The sequence below is a fragment of the Aphelocoma coerulescens genome, chromosome 5 (assembly GCF_041296385.1).
Source record: "Aphelocoma coerulescens isolate FSJ_1873_10779 chromosome 5, UR_Acoe_1.0, whole genome shotgun sequence".
Classification (NCBI taxonomy): domain Eukaryota; kingdom Metazoa; phylum Chordata; class Aves; order Passeriformes; family Corvidae; genus Aphelocoma; species Aphelocoma coerulescens.
Window position 1 is genome coordinate 26,529,746 of NC_091019.1, and position 25,933 is coordinate 26,555,678.

A 25,933-nucleotide genomic window follows, 5' to 3' on the forward strand; every position below is an offset into this window, starting at 1 on the left:
GGGGGCAGGTGGAAGGAGGAGGAAAGAAGCTTTGCTAAGGCATAAAATGAAGGTCTTAAATAAAGAGCCTCAGGATCCCTGTTCCAGAGCTTGTGTCCCAGGCCAGAGATAGGAGGTAGTGGGAATGAATCTGCTATTCTCAAATTGAGAGTATGTCTTAAATTCATTTCTTTATGTCTTGCCGCTATGTTTAGCAAAAATGGAACCCCCCCACACCCTTGCATCCTGCACGTGTAACCATGAGAGTGTGGAGTAAAGCAGGGGAGTTGTTGTTGTCCTCTGCAGTCTGCCCAGAGGCATTATGCATGAGTCTTTATTACAGAGCTATACTGCCTTCCCCTGCCTTGGTTTTGGGGTAGTTGATAACTTTGGGATCACTAGTTACCCTTACGCGAGAAATCCTCCACTTCCCAAATGCCACCACTGACGCTGTGCGTGCTAAGAGATGTAAGGACAAGGAGGGGCAGAGCTTCAGCCCATTATGAGAAGGCAAGCTCCCACACAAGCTGCAATGGCATCTTAGCAATCAAAAAATATCTTGGTAGCAGCTAGTGCACCAGCTGGATAGGAAACTGTGCTGGTCTTGTAAATGCGCGGTGCGTAGGAGTTTATTATGGAAAATATTTTGACAACCTTTATTATTTTAAAGCACTTGTATGTGTCACCAGAAAATTAGAGTTAAAGTAAATGTTAACCCAACAGCCGTCTTGTCTGCATAGTTTCCATGTCCATCCTTTATAGAGTACTCCCTGCTCCTTGCAGGGAATTAAAGCCCACTATAAATCTTCATGTGAAATGAAAAGAAAGTTATTCCAATCCTTCAAGAAAGCAATCTACCAAAAACATTCATTTCTACTTTCCTATAAGCAGCAGTATCCCAGGCTCCTTTTCCTGGTGCTTACGAGGAATTCTTATAAATGTAGCTCTCCCTACTCCCCTGTCAATGTCTTCTTCAATGCCCTTGTAGAGTTCAGCAAAACAAGGTGCAGAATGAAGAGGGCCAAACAGCCTCAGAACCACTGTTCTGGATTTGATTACCTCCTACCCAAAATAGTTTTCTCCTATGGGTACAATCCATGCACGTGTAGCAGGAAGAGTTGTTAGCAAAGTTTGAAATCATGGGCCAAACAAATGTTATATCTTGTGTGGGAATTTAGGGCTAGGGCAGACCGATACTTAGACCCTTGTTGAATGAGCCATCAAATGCTCTAATTGACAATAAGCAGGGTTACAGGCAGCTTAATTTCTTTGGAGACTGCTCTCTCTATTCCTTTCTTCTGGCTGCATGGACAAATTCAACTCTGTGGTGTTGATATCAGCTTTATTTGATGTTTTGAGCTAAGCTGCCCAGAGATGACTTTTTGGTTGTACTCATAAAGAAACTGCTTTTGACAGCTTAGATCAGTTGTAGTTACTGCCAGCCAGCACCAACTGGACATGTGGCAGGCTGGGTTTGTGATCCTGGTGGCTGGGGCAGAGTTGGCCAGAACAGGTTTCTCTGCCCCTCACACCTCCTCTCAGGACCTGCTGTGCCTGCCTGTGCCCTACCAGGAGAACCCCTCACACATCTGCTGCCTAATGGGGGCTTCTCAATTCACACCAGTCTGCGGCCTTCATAATTTGCCTTGGACTGAGTGTTGTTAAACCCTTGAACATTGTTGTCCCTTGAGGCACTGCCAGATCTGAATCACTGCCAAACAAAATTCTTCCACCTGCTTCTGGGCTCTAAGCATCTAATCACCCAAGCCCAGCAGAGTTTTGTTTAGAGAACAGAAATAATTGTGGTGCTGCACTGGTTCCCAGCAGAGCTGGCGGTGTCCATGTCAGCCGGTGAAATGGGGAATGAAGGAGTAGCTGGATGCCTCGTTTGGCATGTTTCTCATGGGAATCTTTCTAGGGCTTTCATAGGACTCTCCTGGGTCTGCCCCAGCCTTTTTGGTCAAAATGAGTGCCCCTGAGTTTATGGTGGAAGGGAGCAGCTGGAGAGTATTAGGCTCTGCTCCAAGTATGATTTTGAGCAGCCCAGTGCCTCACAGCTAAAGCTAGATGTTTTAACCAATTATTTGCTGACTCATCACTTCTCCTGGTTTCTTTCCCACACCATTTTTAATGCCCTGCCCCTCTTCCTGGAGATAATGCATTACTTGTGCATCTGAGTTGTTCATTCTTGGGTAATTCTTCTAGCTAGTACTGTTTCACACTAATTTCTTCTCCCAGTTTTGCACAGCACCCAGGAGGTACCCAGGAGCTGGAGTTTTGATGATCCAGATGTATCTCTTCCAACTCAGTATATTCTATGATTCTGTAGAAGGTAGATTTCTGACCATGATCGAAATACAAAACCTTTTAAATCAACTAATCTCATCCATCCAAAGTTCTTCTTCCCTCACCTACTTGCCAGCCAAAATTCCTTAAACAAGCCCTTTAGGAAAAATGCAGGTCCTTAGGTTCTTAAGCCCTTACCTCCTGCTGGTGGTCCTGAATTTAGTCTGTGTATCTGCACATGCTAAGGAGCATAGTGCTGTTTTAGGGTCTATCATAGCTGACTTGGAGGAATTTTGCTTACTAATATTTGCATGCTATCTTAGCCTGGAAGTAATTTAGACTTAAAAACAGAGAGTTGTTCTGCTGCTAATCAAGAACTGTCTCCAAGAAGCTCACTAGTGGGGCTGCTGGCAGGTGCTACCCTGGGTACACAGAGACCAAGCACGTGGAGCTTGGTTGCAAGAGTGGGAGTGCAGGGATTTCTGGGCAGCCCTAGAGACCTCTGAGCTCTGTTCAGATGCTCTCTGTACTGTCTACAGTTTCCCTGGCTCGTAGAAGCATTGCAAAGAGAGAATACACGTAAGATACCGTAATCCTGGAGTAGTAAGGGGGTGCACAGTCTTGAAGCAAAATTTTCTTTTGTATATTTTGTATTTGATTCCAACACATGCCATACTGGTGCATCCTATTTATATTCAGGTCTGTTTTAGACATCCGGCATAATTCAAGAACACTGTAGCTCTGAATGCATGCAATAAAAATATTTTCATACTCTTTTCTACAAAATAATCCTTGGGTCTGCAGTTTGCCAGTTTGTGGTGGTTTCAAGGCTTTTCCTAGACTACAGAATTTTTTGAAAAAGGAAAAATGTCTGGGAGCTGTATTTATGTTCTACGAGTCCTAATAATAAAAGAACATTAATTTCTTTTAAACCTCTCCAAGCAATTTCCCCAAAAACTTCCCTGTCCAAAATAGTTTGTTGAAGCATGTGTGAATGTATCTCTGCTCTTTAACAACATACTGATGAAATATTTTTGTGCTAGGACAAGCCAGAACCACAAATTAAATTAGATGAAAAAAACTAGGCTGATATGTTTCATGACATAAATGAAAGATGCTTTGGAAAAAACACAGGGGCAGTATTCCTTCTGGATAAGGTCTCAGCATGAAAACATGAACAGCAAATGAGTTTATTATTGGAGACATGTACATCAAAGCTGACTTGACTGAGAAACTTTTTGGCCTAACCTTCAGTTGTTGTCTTTGCTATTATTAAATGTCACGCATTGGTCAGCAGCTAAGAGACCAGGATCTTTTTCCCATCTAGAGTTTTTTAAATCTGATATAAATGGTCTTGGTTTCAAAACCCCCTTGCTCTTTGCATTAAGCCTGTATGACTTAACTGAGCCCCAGACCCCAGGCTGGCCTCTGTCTGGGGTGACTTTCACTCTTACAAGGTGATGGTGCAGAGCCACAGAAAGTGGGGAGGCACCAGCTGGAGCAGAGAATGACCTCAGGGTCTTTGGATTGTAAGTTAGAGAAAAAGAAATAGAGCATTTGTCTAAGACAAATATTTTCTTTTGACTATTCCAGTTGATGACATTTGTAGGGGAAATAGGCTTCCTTCAGAGAGCAGAGACCAAACGTATGTCTCTATTGGCTTCTAACTTACATCAGACCGTGGAAGTCTTTGAAACAAGTTCATTTTCTGAAATTAAAAATAATTAAATGAAACCAGGAACTGATTGTGATTTCCCTGCTGCTAAAGCCTGTCTACAACCAAGACAGAGTTTTTAGTTTTAGAAAAATTCTGAAGCCTTTTTTTCTCAAAAACTGTTCAACTTGAATTTCTATGTCTTTGGGAGGCGGAGTGAGGAAGGGAGCCTGCCCAGTCTCATGCACATTCATTGATTACAGTGCTGTGGTGCTCAGCTCTTCCCAGACGTCTAAAATCACTGTAAGTAATTGGGTTAAAGTCAGCATTTATCATACTTAGTTAGCCTAGATCTAATCGTTCTTTCCAGAATTGTTTGCTGAATCGCTTGGCATGTCTAACCTTATCGCCCCCGTTAACTTCTTATCCCCATTTGACAAATCTAATCTCTGTCTTTACTTCTGCAAGGAGAGAGACAGGAATCCTTAGAGGCTTCTGTGGCTTGCTGTGCAGCCAGCCAACAGGCATCCCAGAAGCTATTGGGAAGATGCTTGCAGCTGCTGGAGAAGATTTAAAAGGGTTTAAGGTTTTAATGGGCATGGAATGTAGGGTTTCTTGTCAAGATGGTTTACTCATTTACTCGTTTTTATCTGTTTTAAAAACAGAATTAGAAAGTCTGCTAAAGTTAACAGATGTCAGCAGTCAGAGATTGCTACATGGAGCCTAGGGCAAAGGGTATAGATGGTGCTTTGTGCGTTTCACAACCCACCCCATTGTGTCTTGCTTGAGACACTTTTCTCTAAGCTTACAAAATCACTCTTGGCTCTAGTTATTTTCTGAGAGTATGACTGAACCACTTTACAGGAAAATGCTTACAGTGTTGTGCCTGAGTTGCACACTGGGGACCTGAGATTTTGCTCCCTCATAAAGCAGAAGTGACACCACCAAAGCAAACGGAGCCACAGGGCTGTGAAAGTCGGCAAGCAGAAAATCCAGCCTGTATTCTGTATCGTATGTTCATTGCTGGCTATTTTTGCTATGAGAAATTTTTGTGAAAAGGAGGGCAGGGAGGAGATAGGAATATGCACGGCCAGAAAGACATTCTTTGAGGTTTTTAAGGAGTTTGCAAGCACATGCTGAAGAGTTAATGCCTGCCACAACTGGGAGAAGAAGTTGGATGTCCTCCTCCCCTGTGTGTTTATGTGCATAATTTTACATAATTCATGCTCTGATGCACAATGCTGTCATTTGCCACCCTGACTTCTGGTGTGCTTGGCTCAGCTCAGTGAGTTGGAGGATGTTGCTACCCTCAGATGGAAAGGAGGCTCATCTCCTGCACACAGTTCAAGGCACCTTTAGAGGGCAGCTGTCCTTGCATTGGGCATGATGGTCAATAAGTGCTCGATTTGCTACACTGCCAGTTGGGACTCTTAACTTTTTGTGTGCTTCAGCCTGTTCAGAAAGGTGAGGGCTTCATTACTGGTTCGGTTTTTCAAAAGGGATGTTTGCCCGGATGTGAGCATTTCCCCCGAGATGTCTCGTTCACAATGGAGCTCTGCGTCAGAGCTGGGGCTTGCGGCCCCAGGGATGGAGCCTGGCCAGCAGCGCTCGGCCCTTCCCTCCGCCGCCTCCCTGCGTGACTTGGCACCCAGAGACTCGCGTGTGCTGGCTGTCCAGAGTGCGTGTACCCAGCTGTGAACCTGGAACCACGGTCTGAATGTAGCCTTAAATTCAGCTCTGCTGTGGGCTGGTGACTCTGCTGGCGGCTGCCCTGCCTCAGGCGGCTGTGGCTGGGCTCAGGCAGCAGCACTGGTATTTCCCCTGCAGACACATCGGTGGGGCAGAGGCCCAGGAGTCTCTTCTTTTGCTGCCTTGAGGAGGGTAGAAGTAGGGAATACAGTATGTACCTGCTCGACTACTGCCTATCTCCCCTTTGACCGCCCCTGTGGAGCATGCCAGGGCTGGGCTATGTCTCTTTTTCACTTTTAAATGGACAATCTCAGACTGGTGCGATGTCACACTGATGTGGCTGCCCAGAGGCTCCAAAGGGCATACTCTTCTTCTAGAAGATGTTGATGGAGATAACAGCCACCCTCCCCAGCCTCTCTAAAGTGCTTGGCAGCACCCATGGTGCTTGTGCCAGGAGAGGAAGCATCAAACTCAGCTCAGTTCTGCCTAAGCTGGCTAGGGTGAAGTGGCATAAAGCTACAGGAAGGGCTGGGCAGTCTTTCAAATTCAGAGGCAACATATGGGATGAAAGAGAGGAGAGAAGGAAGGAATTGTCCATGAAGTAAATCCATTGTTTTGTGAGAGAGTGGAAACTTCAGGCTTTCCAGTGAACTTCTCTCCTTTCTTTGATCTGGGCTCTCCTTTACACAAGGTATCTGAACAAAGACCAAAGGGTGATAGAAATCTCCTTGCATTGCAGGATACTTTCTTTTTAGTTACTCTGCTATCCCTTTCTGCTCTCCATGAAATAAAGCCATTAGATGTTTTGCCGTAGAAACGGAGGAATTTAAATATGTGGGGCTTACAGCCATGTTGATTTAGCATTGCTGTTAGCTACACCTGAATGATTCCCAGAGGATGGGAAAAATCGCCTGCGAAAAGAAACTTTGTGTTCAGGGGCAACAGGAGGTTGTTTGCCTTCTGACAGCACCATGGTGATGGATGTTTGTAGCTGTGGTCTGGGCATCCAAAAATTATATCCATAAAGGGTAGATCTGACTGTTAGAACAAGGAAGCTTTGGAGAAAATTGCAGCAATGTGGTCAGCTGCACACATGAATGGATCTCTGCTTCCTCCAGCTCCCTTCAGTGGGGATTGAGGCAGGTTTCCTTTCAGTAATGTTGAGAGCACTTCCCTCGGGGTAGATTCCCCCTGCATTCATTCTGGTTGCACATTATTACAGGTTTAACAGCTCGGAGAAAAAACCCTGGTCCGTTCGTTCCTATCTACCCTACCAGGTGAAGCCTTTAGCTCATTCTCATCTGTGGCCAAGAAGCGTGAAGTTTGCTTTTGCAGCATGGCTTGGCACCAGTGTGGCCCACAAAGTGGAGCAAGCCACTGCAATTGCTGGCTGCCACGGGGTCTGAGCCGGCAGGTGGGCGTCGATCCGGTGTGAGGCCGCAGTTCAGCACGGCACAGGCTTGCCACATCAAAGTCACTGCCTTGTCTACGTCAGAACAAAGTTTCTTTCCATTTACCTAACCCCATCCCCATAAATTAGGATACGTTTGCAACTAAATCTACCAAGTGTGGAGTGCCTCGTGGCAGCCCTGCAGAGGGTTTCCTGTCTCTGCTTTTGTAGCAATCACATTAAAACCAGCACCTCCTCACCAAGCAAGAATCAGAATGCTTCGAGCTCTGCTGGCTCCTCGTAAGCTGTGCTTGGTTAGCTCCAAATATTCTTTGAAAATGATCTTCTTCAAAGCTGCTTTTCAGGTAGAGTCATTTGAAAACCAGGAGAGATTACCATGGGGTGGTTTTTTCTTCTCTCATTTTGAGAGGAAGTTTGAATTCAAAATGTTTTGACCAGCTTTGTTTTCATAAAAGAGTCACCAAATGTAGCCGTGTTCTCTTTAGTATAAGAAAGGTAAAAAGGATGCAGTGCTTTGACAGTTATCCATCTGCTGATTGCCACATGTACCAAGTGTCAGGATGAGATTAATGGCCTCAGAAAATAAATCCTCTGAGGCAGGAAAAGTACCTTCCTTTGCTTTTTTACAGTGCTAAGTGTGTGTATTGACTGTGCTGAGCCAGTGCTGAATAATAATGAGTGACTACAGCTAGTGTCTAAGCTGGGGAAAGCCAGGCCTCCAGCCAGCCTGGGGGTAGGAGCTCTGCTGGTTATTCAGTTTAGTTTGAGCCAGCGATACACGTTTTTCCTAAATGCCTTAGTCTTTTCTTCCCAATTATTTTGAGGTCTAGGAAGATACACTCTTTTCTGTGGAATTTCTACAAAGTCAAAATGTTAAAATCTAAAACATGTAAGATGAGAGTTTTAATGTTTTGAGCATGTTTGTTTGTTTGTTTGAATCTGAGAAGAATTTTTGGCTAGAAAATATCAGTTAGGCTTGTGATTGGAAAAAGAAGGTTGTCACTAAAACAAGCAAATAGCCTCTCCTCCTTCCAACTTGCTTTGTTTTGAAGGGAGTGAAATGTGACAGGATTTTGAGTCTGTTCAACATCTGAAAATCAGAAAGTGAAGATTTCTTGCAAAGCCTTCTTCCCTGTCTACCTAGGTCTCTGTTTTTCCCAGCCCACACAAGTCCTGCTGCTGTGCCTGTGTCAGACAACAGTGCTCATCTGGTCCATATCCACGGTGCCAGTGAATTTACATCCTTTCATGGATGGGGAGATGACTAGGGTAAGGAAGTTCTAATTCCACCTCTCAGATCTCATTTTAGACATCCTTGAAAATGGGTCTCTGGCAGTCCAGAGTCTGACTGGAGTGGATGGAGGAAAAGGATTAGGGATTCTGCCTAATCCAGCTCAGAACTCCTGACAGCACCCAATAAAAATGATACCCTGGCTGCTTTTGCAGTCTATTCCCTACTCAAAGCAAGTATTTGTCCTTGGCGGCCACTGTCAAGTAGAGAGCTGGAAGTCTGATTCTGTATCACTGAATGGCTCTGTGTTTTATGGGTATTTGGGGTTTTGCTTATTATCAGCTGTTTATTATCAGTGTTTCCTTTTGGAAACAGGATTGACTCCCTGAAATACAAGGCTCCCGTTTCCTTTGGGGAGGAGCGATTGGTAGCTGTACATGTAGAGGCAGGTGGGTTTTGGCAGCATGTTTTCCATTCAGATGCTTATGATTTTGAGCAGGTTCATAGCTGCTCTTTGTAAAATCCTCTTCTCATTAGGTTAAAGCACCTCAGAGTTTCAGGACCTGCTGCTTTCTTCTCTTATCCCTTATTTCTTTCCTCCCCAACCATCTCCTGGTGTCTCTGCACTGTGCTGAATGAGCCTCATGCCTCCACTGGGATGTCACACGTGTTATCAGCACAAAAGCCTCTTGACAGAGCAGCCCTGAGGAGAACAAGCTGGAGCAAAGATGTGATAGGAATGTTTTGCTGGACAACCCAGCTGGGTTGCTTGGCTTATCCTTTCTTGGAGGAGTGAGGTGGCTGCTTTTATTCCTTACCTTGCTGATACCTAAAGAAAACCTTTGCTGCTTTGGCTCAAAGGGCAGGCTGCTGCTCTGAGGGTTTCCTGACTTGGGCAGAACAAGCTGTGCTTGCACGTCTGCTGGGTGCTGCTTCAGAATGGAGAAAGAGGAGAGAAAAAGTGCCTACCTTTTGTAAGAATGCAAAGTGTCAGTGTTTTCATTGACAAATGGGACAGGGAGCTTGGACAAGCGTTCCAGGAGCCTTTTATTATTTTATTCTGTTATCAGTCTCACATAACAAGTTGAGACAGAGATGGTACAAAGCTCAGGCTGTCCTAGACATTCAGAGATTTCCTAGTTACAGAGCATTTTTAAAAGCTTCTCAGCCAATAGCATGCTTCTAAAAGTTCCATACAACTGTTTTAACCCATCTTAAACAGCACATGTACATCTGTTGTACACAATACTCACTTGTTATACCTTACATTATAATACACAATATTCCATTATTAAGCTTAAACTTACCTATCTTGCTAAGCATATTTTTTGCTACTTCAAAACCTATCTCTGCCAAATCCAGAAACTCTAACCATTGTTTTAATGTCCTCGCTTGCTATTCATTGTAGCTTCTTCTATCTTCAAGTTTTTGCAGCTAAAACTAATTTCTAAATTATTTTGCTTTATTTCTGAAACCTGCCTTTTTATCATACCTAAAACTTTTCCACCTTTTGTGTTTCCCCACACAAAATAATATTTAGAGTTTCCTCTTCCATCTTGTGTTGAGGATTTTATTAGCTTACAGGAGTTTGGTGCCTGTTGAAACTTGGAAATAAGATGTTCTGAAAATATGGTATTTTGCTCTCAGGTCAGTGTGGATAAAACACAGAACTTAGAAATAAACTTTTGAGAGCTGAATTTCTAATGGGAAAGGAATTATTTTCCCGTGCTTGCTTGGTAGCTGTTTCTGCTGGACTAGGAAGACAAATTAAAGTGAAGCTAGAACAACTGAGTTGCAGTGGGAGGAAATGAGAAGACCCTCATTGATCCCAAATGCTCAATCAAGAAGCATTTGCCAACGATGTCAAATGAGATTTGTCAAGTCCTAGGTAGAGGCCAGCAGGGCCTAGAACTGAACAAAAGGAGGAAGTATCATAGTATAAATTTGGTTTCAACATATTCAGAGTTAATTTTCCTTTACCTACCCAATATGAAGGTTATTAACCTGACTGCAGAAGGACCTACTGGGGAGTTAAGTGCCATGTGGACGGGACTACTACATTTTGAAAAGAATTTGTGCTGGTGGCTGTAGCATAATAAATGTAATAAGTGCCTCTTTAGATCTTCTGTAAGTGGTAAAGAATCATTGATCACCCTGTGGGATGGGGGCTGGGGAGCTTGTTTTTGATGTTTTAATACCAAGTCAGAAATGAGAGCTCACAGTTGTTGATGAAAAGAGCACAGAAATTTGTTATTATTATCATTATTATTATTCATTTTTCTGTCTTAAAGAGACCGAGAGGGAGTTGGTGCCAAGGGGTGAGAAATAAATCATTAGCATCTTCAAATTTGCACTGCAGATTAATCTGAGGAAATGAGGCTGGTAGTTTTTAAGCCTCTTGCATATTTGCCAGGTGAACTATTTATCTTGATCCCTCCTTTTACTTTTTTTCTAACCAGAGAGTTTTCCACTTACAGATTTAAAAGGTCACAAGGTTAAGCAGAAATCAGAAGCTGATTTATTGCATAAGTACCCTCAGCAGGCATTTTAGCCAATGCTGTATGAAAGTTTGTTTTAAATTATGCTATTTTTTTCCTTCCACTGAAAGATGTGATTTGGTTTTCTTTTATATTCCTGCTCCACTTACCTCGTGCTCACTTTGCTGAACCTTACAAGGTTCTCAGTGCAAGAATGATTTTCTGATTGTTTCCAAGTAGGTGTCCAGCTTGGAGGGCTGGCAGTGGCAATTCTGACATTATTTTATGCTGCCCTCAGTATTCACACTTGATTTCTCCTGCTGGTCAGTACGTAGCAGGTAAATGTTAGGGTTGCTAGGAGCGGATGGCAGCTCCAAGCACGGCCACCTTTGCAAGGCACAGGAAAGTGATGGCTGTAGCAATACAACACAGAGTGAAGGCTCTGGCTGAGGGAGCTGTGTTGGGTGTTTAGAAATGCATATTTTAGTGGGGACACGAAACAGAGATCCTGACTGCTTGTGAGCACTGGAGATCCCCTAACACATGTTCCAACAACAAGCGTCTTTGCCAGAGTATCGGAGGTAATTAGTCAGTCTGCCTGCATTCCTTCTGCAGCCTCAATTAATTATGAGGCTCTCACTAACTTGTGGATGAAACCATTCTGTAGTGGTGTTAGAGGATGTTAACCAGCTGCCACCTTCAGCTTCCATCGATACTTTATAAATACTGCACAAAGGACTTGAAAGCAAGGCCTCTTGCTAGTGAGTGCAAGCTCTGCTCCTGCTGATCTCTTCCTCCCTGAGCACTTGGCCTAAGAGAAGGAAGGCACAATCCTGCCTGTACTGGTAGCAAGTACAAATGTTACAGCAAGAAAATGCTTTGGTATGCTTCAAGGGGAAAGCTGTTGCTTTTAGTGTTTCATCCTTTATTGACTGAAATATGAGCACCGGCCGGCAGAGACATATAAGCAGATTCAGTGGGGAGAGCTGTACTGAAACACAACTATCAGTGTCAGTTTCTTGGATAAAGTTGACAGGGAAAGTAGGTTGGATCTTTTATTAGTTCTATTGATACTGTTGGGGAGGCAGTCTTTTAAACATGTAAATGTGGTTTCTCATATCTGAAATAGAAGCATCAGCCTTTGAAACTAAATAAATACATGTTGAGAACACTTTCCCCAAGTTTAGCAAAGTTATGTTAATCACTTAGACCATCTGTTGGAGAAAATGTAGTTGTGAAGCTGGGATAGGTTAGGGGCACATTAGTGAGAGAAGAGATAACAAAATTGTTTGTTTCTCTAGGATGCTGTAAAGTTTTTGGGAATTGCTTGCTTTTCCTGGTGGTGTTACAGTTCCTTTTTAGAAGTAAGAAAGATGTTTTATTCTTTTTTAAAAGATAAGTTTTCTGTGAGGCTCCAAAATTGTGGTATATTGGCTTGGTGTTCTCATGACGGCAAAGTTCCTCAGTTTAGCAGGAGGATGAGGCTGGGAACTTCCTTGCCTGTAGCCCTGCCTGGGCTGGGAGAGCTCCAAGGGTTCCTGGGACAACTGTGCCCAGCCTCTGCAGCTGGGGAGTGTGAAACACGTCTACTTTATCCTGAGGGGAAGCAGGGCAAGAGCTATACAGTAAAGAGCTAAAGTCAGTCACCCTAGGAAGTGTGGCTGGTTCCTAATGGCCTGCTGCCTGGGCTTTTCAGCCTGACAGCATCTCTCCTCCTTAAACACATTGTGAAATGTTGAAAAATGATTTGGATGTCTTTATGACAGTGGCATTTGTTCAGGAGGAGCTGTCTGTTTGTTTAAATACAGCCCCAAAGGAGGTGCTTGTTTTCCTAGGATTTCCTCTAACTGCTGACCCAAACAGGAGGATAGAGTGTCTTCACTCTCTTGAAGGGATATCACAGAAGCCTGGCTGAGTGCTGGCAGAAGTGTGATTAATCTTGACTAGACAACTGTGCCAGAGCCACTTCCAAAATGTTGGACTCCAAACCAAACACATAGTATATTTATAATAACTCTCCTGTCCTTTTACATTACCTTGTCTCTCTCTCAATTCCAAATACATCAGTCTTGTTTGAAGGCTTTGTTATACCCCACTGATGTGCTAATGCAAGTTGTAATCTCTCCTTGTTACAACATTTACTGCCAGTAAAGCTCATGCGGACAAGGAGAGGTACAACTGCAGGGAAAAGGAGTATTTTTTGAAAAGTAACCATCTACTTAGTAACTTCCTGCTTTTTGGGAGATATCAAAATACACCTGAGAGCAAGTTCTTCATCTGGTCTTGTACCTGACTTGAAGGAAAAAGGACGAGTGTTTGAGAGCACTTGCAAAACACTCAGTAAATGCAACAAGTCTCATGGTTGTTAACATTTCCCCAAATGTGTAATTCATGGAAAGCTGTGGAGATATGTTGCACTGCTGAGCTGTAACAAGCAGGGATCTAAAACTTTTAGGAGGGGCAGGTGGTAGAACCCCAAATGAATGAAGATACATGACCCTATGTAGAGTCACAAAACCCTCAAACTGTTTGGGAGGGAGGTTGCTCCCACCCTTCTGCTGCTCTGGTTTCTGTGATTTAGCAAACTGGGTTATTTAGTCAATGTGATTCAATGCCTTTTGGACTGTCCACTGCAGTGCTCCTAATTTCAGGTCAGGAGGAAGGAAGCAAAGGTTTCTGTGTGAAACAAAGGATGTCACGTACTGATCTCCATTGTTACAGCAGTAGAGGAACTGGTGTAATAACCAAATGAGGAGCAAATGAAATGCAAAATTGATGAGAGAAGCCGAATGATAAAGTAATTTTTAAATGTTGTAAAATTTCTGCAGCAATGTTGGCTTCTGCCATCTTGTTACTGAGGTTAAGGAAACCTCAGGTTTTTACAAGATCTGTGGCTCTGGGAATTTTCCTTCAGAATAAGACCCTTCTAGAAATGTGTTTCCTTTTGCTCCTGGAGTAGATCTCATTAAGTTGAACAGGGCCAGCTTTCCTGGTGTTCCATAACCTGCTGTTTTCCTCATGAACTGGGAGGCTCATGAATTTTCCATCTGGAACTGCAGCCATGAACCTGGAGGACTGAGGCTTGTTGTTGACTATTTGCTGCCTTTCCATGCAGTATTGTGGTAAATCCAACAAATAATTGATTTAGCAGTGCAGGAAGGTCACCAATCTTCTTTTGCAGCTGTCATGTACAGCTTGAGATCCCTGTCCTGCAGCTCTTAGCCCTTGGAAAATCCATTGCTAGGAGGGCTTGTGGTCTTTTTCGTTCCCAACTGCACAACGGTGGCAAATCAGGTGCTTTAAATTTTTAAAGGATTAAAGAGGGCTGTGCTGTGTTTTGAATCTCAGGTCACTGCTCTTCTCCAAATCAAGAGAATGAAATCGTTATTCGGTATGGTCACCTGCAAGGAAGATTGAATAATGACATTCAAGTACAGGTTCATTGACGTCAGATTTTGCTCCAACGTGGTGAGAGCAAATCAGGTTACTCAGGCATCAAGTTTCATCATTGAGCCTCCATCACTCACTAATGGCTTATGCCTTGGGAATCAGCAGAATTATAACTGAAAATATTATTCTAATGCACCTGATTGGTTGCAGAATATACTACAAGAAAGAAAATGCCTTTTCAACCCCTGGTATAATTACTTATGTCTCTTCATGATGAATCATAAATGCTCATTTGATATGTACATGATAATTTGTAGAAATTTTAAAATACATTTTTATGTGAGTTCTATTGACAAATTTTCTACAAATAACTTACTGACTTCTCAACTGCATGAGTTACTTGAAATTACTCATAGATTGCTTCTTGGTTTGCTGATTGTTTACAAGCAATTCCTTTTTAGTATTCAGTGGCTGGTGTTCAAGTGTTCAGCTTCCAGCTGCACGATTCAGTTTGTATTTTGACATATAGGTCACACAATAGTATTTCTGCTCCCTGACTAAATGCGTATAATTCATAGGATCTAGCTTCTTGCATGAATATTTGCATGGAATTACAAAATTCTTATTCTGCAGCCATTCTTTAACACTTGATTATCAGCAGAAACTGAAACAATCCTTTTTAATCTTATTTGTGGAGTATTTATGGAAATGCTAATGCACAGTGGACATTACCATAAATGAAAAAATTTGCTGTAAAGCTTCAGCTGGCACTCAGCTGCATTTTTATTAGTTTCACTGTGTTTGCCCATCTTCTTTCTATGATCTCAAAATATTAATCATTTAAATATTTATTTTTTGACCTGTGTGAAATTAAGTAATTTTATGAAAAATGTACACATATATATTGTTGAGTTATAAGCATTTTCCATGGAAACTGCATATAGTAACCTCCACCCTCAGTGATGGTTGCAGAGTGCCTTATATGTGTCCTTCCATCTGATTTTGCAAGACTTTTCTTGTTATATGTTGCTAGAGCTCTGCAGTTCTGTTTAAAATCACAGTACCATGAATAGTTCAATAAAATAGTTCAAAAAAACCATGAAAATGTTCAATAGACAAATAAAATCCAACACTAACTGGACAAGCCAAAGCCATTAAATGAGCAATAGCCAGATGCTCTTATGAGTCCCAGTCTTTGGTTTGTGGTCTCACAGATCCCTTTTTCCCCTGCTCTCCCCAGCTGCCCCCTCCTCTGTAGAGAGGAGATAAAATGATTGCAAACGTGGAGACATTTCAGTCCAAGAATTACATTGGAAAGTAGAGAGCATGTTTGAAATTCTTGCACACATTTCTAAAATAACAGTGAGAACCACACTCTCTTGCTGTTCAGAGATAAGGGAAGACTGTCCCTGAAGAACTAAAGTGTCCAAAATATGAAATATCATTGCTGTTTCTTAATACATGGACCATTTTGAAAACATTTATATTTTTTTTTTTTTCACATATTCAAATAACCACAGTGCAAGGCATCTGGCCTCTCTAGATTCGGTTTGCTGTGTTTCCCTACACCTCTCACTGGTCCCTGGGGTTCAGGAGGGTGTTTATTACAAATGAATGTTTAATGTCTGCCTTGAAAAGCTTCTTGTCTGGCTTGGAATTTCTGGTTGCAGTGCTCTGGAAAGACCTGCATGTGGAGAAAGGCCCTGTGGAGCATTATCTGGGCACTGAGAGTAGCTCCTGCATCTTGTGATTGTTTTTAGGGAGGGTTTTCTTCTCTTACTGGTTGGCAGCTCATTTGGCAGAGCTGACACCATCTTGTTTGACTCACTTTGTTTCCAGTTAATCCCTGGTACAGGAGTCCACTGTTTTGAGAGTGAGCTGTGGAGACAGGACGGTCAAAGGAGATCCCTGACTCAGCTGGCCCTGGGTACCAGCAGGACACTGCGGCAGCTGTTCAAAGGAGACACTGAGAAAGCAAAGCCCAAAGTGAGCCAAATGCTTCTTCCACATGTCTTGCTCCTGAGGCGAGGCCCAAGAGAGAAAGAAGCCTTTAGTTCTAGACGCTTGTGCCGTAACATTGCTCTGACTGCTTTCACCTGCGATGGCAGCTGGTGCCTGCACCTTAGTTTTCCTTCTCACCTCCCTTCAATTTAAATGCAGCTGGTTTCTGCTGTAGCTAGGAGATGGAGTGTTCTGAATGCTTCAGTAGTATGTGAAAACTCTGGCAAGCTCACTCTGAGGTGTACTTAGGTGAGGGATATGCACATTACATCTCTTGTTACTGTGTTGACACTTGTTACTGTCTTGTGCCTTGGAAGAGTTGTTTGATAATTTGCCTGGATGGTCTGGTGCTGTGCAAGTGTTGAGAAACCTTTCAAAGGCTGTAAATATTGATTGCACCATTGGTGTGAAAGAGCAAGGTTTCACAGCCTCCCAAGCCTTTGTCCTTTCTCCCAGTTGCTGGGCTCACTTTCCACTCACCAAAAAGCATTTTTCTGATAGAAAGCTCCTCCACGGTCCTAGCTTGAGCTCTGTGCAGACTGCTGTATCTTGCCAGCTGGTAGCCAGACATTAGAGCTGACCTAAGTAATCATTGATTATAAGCAGCAACTTTCCCCAGGTGAGTCAAAGGGAACAAAATTTTCCCGTTGGAGGAGCTCTCTTTGGCTTCTTGCAGCTAGGAGCTGCTTTCTGAGAGCCTTTAAACACCTAATTCCACCCAAAATACAGCTGTCTGTCCAGAGCAGCTGTCTTAGGAGCTATGCTACTGCTCATCTGGGAGTCTTTTTGTGTGCTTGTGTGGCCCGAGAGACCAAGACAAATAATACAGCAGAGAGTCTTTGTGCAGTTGTTTCCTTGTTGTGTTTTCCTGACGGCAATGCCTACCTAATGAGTTGGGATGCTGCCTCCTCTAGATTCTTGTGGAATGCTGCAGTTAAAAGCTAAGTACTAGTAAAAGCTCTTGTTGCAAATTGTAAGGCCAAAAGGCTTATACTAGTTCACACTCTTTGTCAAACTGTTTTACAAGTAGTGTTGGTCTTTTTCACTGTCTCTGTTTCGCTGTTTCTAGGCTGAAGCAAAACACTGAATTGTAGGTGTGCCATTTATTAAAATGCTGCAAAAAAAATAAAAGGAAGTTGAAATTACAAAAAAAAACAGCACAGGGGAAGGTCAGGCAAAAGATAAGGCCAAGATCATTTTCAAGACCTATCCTTGCAGGCAGCTCTGTAATAGAAAAAACAGAATGCAGAATCTTGGTTGGAAGGAAGAGGCCCAGCAATGGGAACCCTTGGGTCCCACTGTCACGAGGAAACCTGAGTCAGACCCCCTCTTTATTTTTCAGGCTGGTAAAAAGTTGTATTTTGGCTTCTACAGGCTATTGCATGACCAGGCTCGGAAAGACAGGCGTATCAGCATGTGCAGCGTTTTGGTAACACTTCTGTAACTGTGGGCTCGTGAGCAAGGCAAAGTCCCACCATTTATGTCAGTGACATCTAAAGTTTTGAGAGTGAGACAGATTTTTTGGTTTCATTTGAAACACTCCCAAAGGGCCAGGTTTTTCAGAAACAGCTAAGTACTTCTTGCCTGAGGAGGCTTGAACACCCAGACTGAGAGGTTTGTACTGATGCATTCCCCAAACCACTGACCACTTCTGAAACTTTGTGAAGCTGGTCTCTATACATCTGTTTGGGATATGGTTATGGTCCTGTTGCTGACACAGAGTTTTGCTCCCAATTTCAATGGAATCGTAGTTTCCCTTGGCATCCCTCCTTCTCTTGTTTTCAAGGCTCAGAATTGCTCCTTCGCTAATTGCCTGAGTCCTCAACAAGGGTATTCTCTGACAATACAGTGTTTTTACAACAGAAAACATAGTCTCACATTTTAATGACTGTATTAATAACTGGGAAAGCTAGGGAGAGATATTTGTTTGCTGACACACTGTGACAGTGAGCCAAAGATCTTGATTTCTGCAGCTTTCACAGGGGTAGCATCCCATTTCTCCAGTTATGGGAGATCTTTTGGGATTCATCCAGCGTTGTTGCAGAATCTCCAGAGTATTTTGTTCTGTCTGTGTCATGTAATAAGAACAACTGTCCCTGATCTAGACTGCATGAGCAGCCCCATACTTGCAATGTCCATTATGCCACTCTGTTTTTGATTACTAGGTCTTTAAACTGCTGAATGAGAGGATGGAAGAGAAAAACAGTGGCGAGGATTGGGGGGAAAGCAGTGATGAAAAACATTTGCAAAGATGCCCTAGTAATAAAAGCTGGTATGAGTCCTTAAAAGCACCATCACCAGAAAATTCCAGCAAGAAATTCATACCCGCCTTCTCCCGAGTCAGTTCATTCTGATGTGCTGTAATTCTGCTGAGTGCCACGCGACACAAAATGGCTATAAGGTGCTCATACAATTGAGCCTTAGCTAAGGAAACCATTACCTCATCCCCGTGTTTCTAACACATTCTGGAATTGCTAATATTGATAGTCATGTTCCCTTTGGACTGTTGAAAAGTTTTGAACATTTTTAACACTGAATTCTAGAAAAAAGTCTGTCAGAGTTGCTCTATCCTGAAAGATTGGTGGTCAGAAAGTTTTTTGTGTTTGTTTGGGTTTTTTGTTGGTTTGTTTTTTGTTTTTTGGGTTTTTTTTAACACAGAGAGTAGAAGGGAAAAAGGAAAATGTAGCTCTTATGACAATTTTTTATTTTTGTTTTCTGGGAGAAGAATAGGATGGATGTATCTCTTTGCCTGGCGTTAACTTAGAGTTCCTCCTTATCTTGTACAGCTGTTTGTTTGGCTGATTCTGCATGTTCTTAATTCCTTCCAGTTACTGGCTTTCTGTCATTAATAGGTGCCTTTCTGTTGTGCAGACAGAGGAAGCCCTTTTGAGGCCTTTAAGATTTATGTTGTTAATAGTATTTACATTTTGGCATCTGATCCTTGGTACTTGAAAATCTAGTAGCTACTTCTGTAGGGCTCAGCTCTGCCTTTACTCAGTTTTCTGCCATGGACAGCCCTGTCACTCAATAACAGCATGTTTTCCATCCAAGTCAATTAAACTGTACTTCCATGTGTGGTGTGTGACTTTGCTGGCTTGCACGTTCCATGGAAATTTACTCATTGATAATGTTTTAAGTTGCTTTACTTTGACTTAGGCAGGTGGTGTATTTGCACTGTACTCTTCAATGATAGCCTTTATTCAGAGGTTAAGTTCAGTGATTTGCAAAAATCAAACCTTTATTGTGGCTTATTTGTACCTATGCACAGCTGGAGCTACCTCAGACTCTAGGAGGAAGCAGTTAAGAGCAGCAGAAGGTTGGACACAGAGGCGATGCAGAAACGATGTAACGTGGGCAAGGAGACCTGACCTGCTAAGTGGGGAATACAAAGAAGGATTTGAGGGCAGAGGCTGGTTTCTTCCACGTCTCAGAAAATCAACTTTCTTTTCTCTTTGCACCTAGCAGTTTGATTTCATGTGCTGATCCCAAGATTCATTACTGTGAAGGACCAAAACCTTTGAACCATGTACTAGACGTTCAGAACTTGATGAAAATGCCAAGATGTGTGGTGTATAATGGCTTTGTTGCTGTAGTCAGGAGGATTTACGTGGAGTAGCAGGCACTGGAATGGAATTTTGCAAGATTTAACTCTTCATTTCAAGAGGATAATGGAACAACATTGAATGTCCTTTTCTATAGCTGACTGTGGCTTTCTCTTTGGCTTTTATCACTTGATATTGGGTTTTGTGTGCTTTTTCCTCTTGAAATACTCCTGCTAAACCCTTTAAAATTATTGTGTGTTTCAAGAAAAACAATCAGGACTTAAGAGACATTTTTTTGGGAGTGGGGGAATCTGGAGTTTGTTTAAAGAAAGGGGATCTGAAGAAGATAAGACAGAGATATCAGTTATGCAGAACTAATGATGCATTCCAAAGGAGAGGTGAAGAGCTATACAACTCCACGAAGTGCCCCATTCTGTATTAGCTTTTTCACTGGGAATTCTTCTGAAGGACCAGAATCACACACACATGTATTATACATAAAACTCTGTAATACACAAAAGTATATTTGGATCTAGCACTGCATGAGGAAGCCCACGGCATTCTCAAGGAGCAAGCAAACAACACTAAATTCCCTAGGCAGGAATCAAAGCCTTTCCAAACTAACCTCATTACCAGCAGACATTTGAATTGCTATAATAGTCACACACCCTTGCTGCACATACAGCGTGCGCTGCCTTGAATGTCTGTTTTCTTCCTACTCTTGGATGCTCCTGTAATTCTGGGAGCATCCTGCCCAAAACTGTCAACATGCCTTCTCAGGTGAATCTGAGGAAAAAGCTACAAGAGACAGATGAGAGCCTTTAAAAAGTATGATAGAAAACTGCCAGATTGTCAGAGCTAATAGAGTGACAGCTTGAGTGTGAAAACCCAAGTGCTGTGCTGCAGTATCCCAGGGATCAGCCAGCCCTTTATTCAAGGAAAGAGGAGAGCAGCAATAGTAAACCTAAATTAACAATTCAGGCTGACAGAAAGCATCCTTTTGAGTCAAACAAGAAAGAATAACTTGAAAAACACTTAGACTGACTGTCGTTTATGCACTACAGATATTTCAAACTCAAGAAAAACTGAGGAAGTAGTGATGGTTGTTAAACGATGATTTAAAATTATTTGAAGTAGCTATTAATATTGCAAATGCTTCTGTTAGGCAACCTGCTTCCTTGGGGCAGGTAATTTAATCCTATTGCTCAGAAGTGCAGTTGGTTTCTTCTTCCAATAGGTTTAGGGCACAGAGGGCATTTGAATTAATGAGTGGCAGACATAGTAGGGAAATACTCCATTATCCTTAGCCTTTGGTAGGTCTGGGTAATTAGTGAAACATTTAAAAGAGGTATCTTTCACTTCCATACAATTTCAAAATAATTGTTTCATCTGGTAGGCTTGCCATGTGTGTTGACTGATAACACATGGGTAATACACGAAACATCTTCCTTGGAAGTACCTGCGCTAAAGTGGTTCTGAGCTGGTGAGTTGAAGGCCCCATGATCAGGTATATTTAAAAACTTCACAAAACAGTACCTGCAGCACTTGTTCATTTAAAGGGGGAGGCATTTGGCCTTTTTGGGGCAATTTTTGGGTGCCAGCTAAGAATTCCTTGCGCTTAATTTACATCAGAATCTCTAAATCTCCTCCCCGTGAAAATGAGAAGCATCAGTAGACTGTCAACTTTGCTTTTAAGGATGAACTTTACAAGCTGTAAAAGAAACAAATTTTGTGGAAAAACAGGAGAACGAGAAAGGAAGAAACAGTGATCTCCACACTGAAGGAATAAGCTTGAGACTGAAGATGTTCTCTTCCCAGTTCATTCACTGGCTTCCTGCATAATCTTTACCACCAAAATTTCTCTGGATTTCTGCTTCCCATCTGTAACAAGGGAAATGCTATTTTTTTTTTTTCCTGCTTTTTATTTGTTTAGTCAGCTAGCTTTTTGGGCAGGGAGCTCTTTTATGCTGCACAAAGTAAGAAGCTTGGTTCTGTGGGACCTCAAGGGACTCTTGTGATATGAACAGTAATAAAAGGGCAGGAAGATGAATAAAGGCATGTTTTTGGCAAAGATGGCCAGTAGTTCACATATTTTTCTTTTTTTTTCTTTCCCTTTCTTTCTTTCTTTTGTTGGGGGAGGGAACAAATTCCTTTGTCTTAGTTGCCAGGGAAGTTAAAGCATTTCTGAAATGTAGTTTTGAACAGTTTGTCACAGTTCAGCATGGTGCTCAGTAGGCCTCGTGGCTTCTTTGTGGTAGGATCCCCTGTTGCAGTGGTTACCATGAATATGATTGCCACTCTTGTCATTGGTCACAGATCAGGTAGTTTTTCCATTTCAGGGTACGGGAAAAAAATCTGTATTACTTTATTATAGTATTAGAATAGTAATTGTGAATTTTAACAGTTGAGCAGCCAGCAGCGTTGGTGGGGAAACACCTGGAGGACAACACAGTCCCCAGTCACAGCCAGCACAGCTTCATGAGGGGAAACTGTTGCTTGTCAAACCTGATTTCCTTTTACAATATGGTAACCAACCTAGCTGATCTAGGAAAGCCAGTAGATGTAATCTCTTTGGACTTCAGCAGAGCTTTTGGTACTGTCTCTCACAGTATCCTTCTGGACAAAACATCCAGCACACAGCTGGATAAACACATCATGGGATGGGTGAGCAACTGGCTCTCACAGGTCAGGCACAAAGACTTATAGGGAATGAGATGACATCAGACTGGCATTTGGTCACCAGTGGGGTTCCACAGGCCTCCATCCCTGGCCCAGTTCTCCTCAACATCTTCAGTAACAACTTGGACACAGGACTCGAAGGAATACTAAGTAAGTCTGCCAACAGTACTAAAGTAGCAGGAGCTGTCAACTCCCTTGAAGGCAGAGAGGCCCTGCAGATAGACCCCAACAAATCAGAGGGCTGGGCATTCACCAACCATTTGAAGTTTTAACAAGGGAAAGTGCCGGATTCTGCACCTGGGATGGGGCAACCCTGGATTTATGGACAGACTGGGGAACAAGAGGCTGGAGAGCAGAGCCACAGGGAAGGGACATGGGGGTCCTGGTTGACAGAAAGTGGATTCTGAGTCAGCAGTGCCCTGGCAGCCAGGAGGGCCAAGCGTGTCCTGGGGGGCATCAGGCACAGCATGGCCAGCCGGGCAAGGGAGGGGATTGTCCCGCTCTGCTCTGCGCTGGGGTGGCCTCGCCTCAAGTGCTGGGGGCAGTTTTGGGCACCACAGTGTAAGAAAGACTTTAAGGTATTAGAGAGTGTCCAAAGGAGGCCCATCAGGATGATGAAGGGTCTGGAGGGAAAGCCATATGAGGAGCTGCTGAGGTCACTCGGTCTGTTAAGCCTGGAGAAGAGACTGAGGGGAAACCTCATTCCTCACAAGGGAAGTGGAGGGGTAGGCACCGATCTCTTCTCTCTTGTGGCCAGGGATAGGACCCAAGGACACAGCATGAAGCTGAGCCAGGGGGTTGGGTTGGATATTAGGAAAAGGGTTCTTCCTCCAGAGGGTGGTTGGGCACTGGAACAGGCTCCCCAGGGAAATGGTCACAGCACAAACGTGACAGAGTTCAAGGTGCATTTGGACAACACTCTCAGGCACATGATTTGACTCTTGAGGTGTCCTGCATGGGGCCAGGAGTTGAACTCCATGATCTTGATGGGTGCCTTCCAACTCAGCATATTCTATTATTAATATTATATTCAATAGGGCAGAGGTGGTGGATTTGGCCAGCGTCTGATCATGTCATTTGATGTGCACCTAGATGTGCACTGGCTGTTCCCCACGGCATGTTGAATAACTCCCACACACACTTATATATCTAAACTCAGGTTTCAGAGGTGAGTCAGATCAACCTGAGGCATTGGGTGTTGTGACCTACATTCTCCCAGGGCATAATTTCTGTGGGAAGAAGTTATTACGTAGATAATGTAATGTACCTTTAATTTTCAGACATTGTGACAATACTGTTTTCAGCAGGGCAAAATGCATTTTTGCATAGTCTGGTCTGTAACTGGAGCTGCATCTGATGCTCCTGGGAATGCCAAACCTCACATCTGATCTGAAATGCCAATGAGCCCATATGAAGCTGTTAATGTTTGTGTGAGGTTTTTTAGTCCTCATTACCAACCTGATAGAAAGATAATTCCTCAGCTGCTGCTCCAACCTGTGGGATTTTACCCACTTAATTAATTTTCTTTCTTGTTAAAAAAGATCTCTTTTTATGCACAAGGAGCTGTGTTTGACTTGCTTTTCAGAGACTCTTCTCATGTCTGTATCAAAGGCACAGAGGCCCCAGAAACTGGAGGGTGAGCCCTAGGGGCAACATGGTTGTGGAGGCTGAGCTTGGAAGCTCTGCCTTGTGTGCTAAGGGCTTCTGAAGGGGACTTAAGTCTGCACAGTGGAGGGGATCCTGGTTCCTTCCCTGCTCCCCCCTTTTGCCACCACTCAGCAATAAAATGGAAGCTTGTGACATGACCAAAGGATAACAAACCGATTGCTGAATGCCTGCTGAGAGCTTAAAATGCCAGCCTACACCACCCTCCCCAACCTTTCAGCATGTCAGCAAAGCTGTCTATGTAAATAAATACACACATCAAACAATAAGCAGATGCCTTTTTAACATGCACTGTTTCAGGCTGAGATACTCAGCTCTGGTGCAGCTCATCTCAACATCTGTCAAGCTAATGCCAACTTCACAGCTCCCTTTCACTTGTATTTAATGCACAAAGATTTGTGTTGTGTTAAGTAATGAGGAGTTGGCTTGGTTTACATCAGTTTTGGTGTTATTTCTGATGCATAAAATGTTAAATGGGAATGCTCTGTGTTCCTCCTGATCTCTGTGTCAGTATGTAGTACACTCTCTTGTTGCTTATGCTTGATTAAGTGGCTTTATACTTCCATGTGTGTGATTGTACAAGTATACAAGGAGGAAAAAAAAGTCATTTGTGAAATGTACCACCACTGGGGCCCCAAAGCATAGAAGCATTGAGATGGGGAAGAAGTTGTGATGAGGGATGGATTTAAAAAAAAGAAATTTTTAAAAGATAAATTCCAGCAGAGTCACTTGTGCCCCTTAAATCAAACCCAGGAGCTGCAGAGTCTATAGCCCCAAGGGTGAGGAGCTCAGTGCAGTGCTGTGGGAGCAGCACCCGTGAGCTGCTAGTCCGGGTCAGGTCATGTCTAATCCGGGGTCTTGTCTCTGATAGCAGCCAGCACTGATTAGAGAGAATGTAAGACCGGGGCAGCAACCAGGAGAAATTCCACGTTAAGCTTTTGTTTATTTTTGTTTTCATATTAAAAATGTATTGAGCCCAGATGATCTGTAGTCCACTGGGCCTACTCCTCTACTGAAAATTCACCTGCAGGCTAGAGGAGAGTTGGATCCTCTAGTGCTGCTATCCATCTCTGTCCCTCTGCTTCAAGCTTGGAGAAGAAGCCTGCTTTTTATTTTCTTTATTCACATTTCTCACAAGCTACTGCTTTTCTCTGGTGAGATACTAAGGAATGACATTTTTTAAAAAAACAAACCAGACAGACTCTTTATGTATGCAACAAGTCTTTAAGACAGCTCTCTGTCAGACTTTTCTGGAGTCTGCTGAGAGAAAGGGAAATATTCCTGCTGCTTGAGACACTTTCAATTGGATTACATGTAAACAAAGCAGGGGGGAGAGGAGAGGCACGATCCTCCACTGGAGAGGAGGATTTCTATGACCTGATATATCTTGTGTTTCTTAATGTTCCTTGAATAGAGATGATTAAAATCTCTCATCTGAGCAAGCACGCACAGGAAAGAAAATACATTATTAGTGACCCTAAATATATTAGAGCCCTCTGCTTCTGATCACAGTGGTGCATCAGCTGGAATAGTAATAGGGCATGAATGGGGTTTGCCTACGTGGACAGGACTGTTCTTCCATAATGGAAAGGGAAAATTGCTACTAAAGATGCCATTGAATCAAATTTTAGATGACTCTCTGTATGCCTGCCTCTGACACTTTCCATGTTGTGGTTTCGGGTCACTTTACAAGCCTGACTAAAGTTTTTTTTCCCCCTCACTGTCTTCAAAGGCTGGGAGTTAATATGCAATACCTTGTGTCTGAAAGGACTAGGACTGTGTTCAATAGGATATGTTTTTATTAGGCAGCAGGCACTTTGTGCAAAAGTGTATAGATATATGCATTTTCTACATACAAGCACTTGCACCTCTCAAATACTTGTCCTTCTGCTTCAAAGAAACCAGGATATGGCTGGTATATGTGTATTT

The 25,933-nt window shown here is 42.9% G+C and overlaps 1 protein-coding gene across 7 annotated transcripts in view; it reads left to right on the forward strand.

Annotated features, from left to right (window-relative positions):
• Positions 1–25,933, forward strand: part of TSPAN18 (tetraspanin 18) — a 131,058-nt gene that overhangs the window by 44,034 nt on the left and 61,091 nt on the right. Inside the window, exon 1 of one of the 7 annotated variants that reach the window (XM_069017187.1) lies at positions 16,300–16,367. The exons of the other annotated variants lie outside the window; for them this stretch is intronic. The gene's annotated coding sequence lies outside the window, so the exon portion shown is untranslated. Of the gene's footprint in view, positions 1–16,299; positions 16,368–25,933 lie in introns of those variants that run through there. 7 annotated transcript variants of the gene reach the window in all.